We start from the raw sequence: 3389 nt of genomic DNA on the forward strand, positions 1-3389 counted from the left end.
TGAATACTATAGGATTGGCTTTGGTACCTTTCCATGGTCTCCTTGGTATCTATACACACTACCCCAAGTAATTTTGGTACGACTTCTACCTAAATTTGGTAGTTTACTTTGACTTGGTTACTGCCTTGAGTCTTCCTTGATATACCAATAATCATTGATTTCTATGGGACTGCATTGGAATCTCCCTGGTCTTTGGTGCATACACTTTTAATGATTCTAGGGCTATCTCTGGTACTTTTTCATGGTCTCTTTGGTACTTATAGGTACTACCTCCCACTGTATTTGGTATTGCTTCTAGCTAGCTTTGGTACATTTACTTTGTCTTGGAAGTGCCTCGGTACTTAGACATCTAGGATGGTACTGCCTTGGTGCTTCCTTGCTATAGTACCAAATCTAGCTTAGACTAGAAGATGCCTTGGTATGTTCTTGATCTCTTTGGTGCATAAGTACCCTTTGACTCTTTGGTACTCTTTTTGGTCCTTTGCATTGTTTTGGTAGTGATTTGGACCTTACCATTGTAGAATGGGACCACTTTGGTACCTCCTTGGCATAGTGCCAATCATTTAGTCTTGGTACCTTTCCATAGTTTCTTTGGTAGTTTTTAATTCGTGCCTTCTAGTATTTTTGGTACTATCTCTAGCTGCCTTGGTGCTCCCTTGATATACCACCAATCATAGCATCTCCTTGGTCTTTAGTGCATACAATACTGTTTGGTACTTTTAATGATTCTAGGGCTACCTTGGGTACTTTTCCATGGTATCTTTGGGATTTATAGGTACTACCTCCAACAATATTTGTTATTGCTTCTAGATTTGGTATGTTTACTTTGTCTTGGAAGTACCTGGGTACTTAGACATCTAGGATGGTACTGCCTTGGTGCTTCCCTATTATAGTACCAAATCTGGCTTTGACTAGAAGATGCCTTTGTATGTTCTTGATCTCTTTGGTGTGTACAATACCCTTGGACTCTTAGGTACAATTTTTGGTAGTTTTTGTCGGTAGTTTTGGTCCTTTGCTTTGTTTTGGTAGTGCCTTGGACCTTATCATTGTAGGATTGGACTGCCTTGGTACTTTCTTGGTATAATGCCAATCGTTTATTCTTGGTACCTTTCCATAGTCTCTTGGGTAGTTTTTAACTCCTGCCTTCTACTATTTTTGGTAGTATCTCTAGCTACTTTTTGTAATAGTGCCTCATTATTGCCTTGATACTTTGCTTGGTAGTTTTAGTGGTGCTGAATCTAGGTAGCAAGTCCAAATTTTCATGGGTACTGCTGGTGCAATGATTGATATTTTGTGTGCAATGTCTAGTGCATGGCGTGTTATGTGAGATTGATTATTTTTCTTTTGCTGTGTAACAGACACATGATGACAAGGTGGAGGCCTCCTAGAAGGAGGGACATGCCCATTGCCTATTTGTGAATGGGATGCTCAAGGAAGTGAAGCAGGGAAAGAGGTTCACCCTCTTCTCCATGCCACCTCTTGTAATTATTGGCAAAATAATCCATGTGTTTGGCGCGTGTGCTACATGCGTGGAGTATCTAGAGGTGGCGTATGTTGTGGGCAGCTTCATATTAGAGTGTAGGCATCAATACCATCATGTATGATTTATTGCACTTTTGCACACTAGTGTCACATGTGTGAAAGAGGGGTGTGCATGGTAATTCTTGCAATGGAAAAAGCGTATATCAGTGGGCATTATACTGTAAAGGGTAAGTGATTTCAATACGTTGAGGCTTTCTATTTTTGGATTAGATGTTGATTGAGTGAGTCATTTGTGATTGTGCAGATGAGGAAGCTGTGACACTTGCAAGCCAAGATGTGCAAGAATCAGACATGATGGGTGTGAAGAATGGTGGGCCTGGACTAGCAAAGGTTTTTGTTAAGGCTCTGGAGGACCTTGCCAGTCTGGAACAGGTTCAAGAGGTCCTCATGGACTTGGAATTTGGTTGGAGGAAGGAGAAAGTGGAGGGTCAGGATATGTACACAACAGGTGACAGCCAAGGGGTGGATACTGCTATGGATAAGAGGAGGTTTCTAAAGACCATGATTTGGAATGAATACTGTTGAGGCCTCTGTAATGGACGTCAACAAGACACAAGACAAGAAAATCATGTTTGGTGAACCCTCTGCAATTGACGAGGTGCTACTAACTGTAGCTCAGGCCGTGGCAGGGCAGGGTGTTGTTGAAGAGAATGGTGAGGGAGCGGCCGATAGTTAAGAAAGCGGACAGTAGTGAGAATGGTGCTAAAGGTGGGACTGCTGAGAAAGATGTAAACAAGGGAAAATTTTAGGATAAGGTGATTGGTCCGATTGATGTGGACGTGGACACTACTAATCTGGAGAAGGTGGCCGACGTGATGTTGACATCGCCAGGTGATTTCACCTTGTTGGGCTTGTTGTCTACAGTAGGAAGAAAGTGCGTCCGTGGATGTGCCAACAAGTCCCTTGCTTGCAAACTTTAGCTTATGCCTATCGTTGTAATTGACAGTCTGTGTCTTGATGTAATGCACTGAGATTATATTTTGGTCTCTATCTATTACCATATGTTTTAACTGTAGGTTACATTTTCCTTCTTATATTGTGCTCTCTTGTGGTAGACTTTGACCCTTTGATCTTTGAATTGACGATGTAAGTAAGTTGTTGTAGCATATTCATTGTGTGCTAATTGACTGAAAATGTTATTGACACTGTAGAAATTGATCCATGGTGGCTAAAGGAAAAATCAGCTAACACAGAGCTACCAAAAGATGTGGATGATTGTATTTGATGTGAACGATGTACTCTCAAAGAGATACAACCAACCACCACCAACGATGCAATTTTTGCACCTCCTATCGGAGGTGCGATCATTTGAATATCATCTGGGTGAAGAGTTATGGTGTGCGGTCAGGCCAGATGCAGAGGATGTGCTTGTAAATTTGTCCATGCAAGCAGATATTATGATATGGTCTTGTTGTAGAAGAGAAAATCTAGTTCACTTTTTGTTAAGTATGGAGCCTGATTTACCCTTGTAATTTTCTGTGGTAAAAGCGCACATTTGTAAGGCCCCCATTATGAGGAGAAGCCATCGTGCGTGAAGGAAAATCACTCACTGGAAACCAAAATTTTCACGGACAAGAATCGGGGGCAACTTTAAAGGCCTCGGGGGCGGAGGCCCCCGAGACTTTTTTTCACCGGAATATTCTTTTTGGCCGGAATATTATGGCCGGACGGCGGCCGGAAAGTGGTCGGAAAACAACCGGTCGGTTGGCCAGTGGCCGGTAGTCAATGGCCGATGGCCGGTGGTCGGAAGTCAATGGCCGGTGGCCGAATTCAAAAGCGGACTTGTCTTCTCAAGGGCGGCCACACATGGGCGGATTGGAGGGTCCGATTTGGACTTATTCGCACAA

The 3389-nt window shown here is 42.8% G+C and overlaps 1 pseudogene; it reads left to right on the forward strand.

The window, feature by feature from the left end:
• Positions 1-1654: 1654 nt before the first annotated feature.
• On the forward strand, positions 1655-2767 carry LOC147445663 (uncharacterized; annotated as a pseudogene).
• Positions 2768-3389: the final 622 nt, after the last annotated feature.

The sequence above is a fragment of the Adiantum capillus-veneris genome, chromosome 12, assembly GCF_014529385.1.
Source record: "Adiantum capillus-veneris isolate H3 chromosome 12, ASM1452938v2, whole genome shotgun sequence".
In the NCBI taxonomy this organism is placed as follows: Eukaryota; Viridiplantae; Streptophyta; class Polypodiopsida; order Polypodiales; family Pteridaceae; genus Adiantum; species Adiantum capillus-veneris.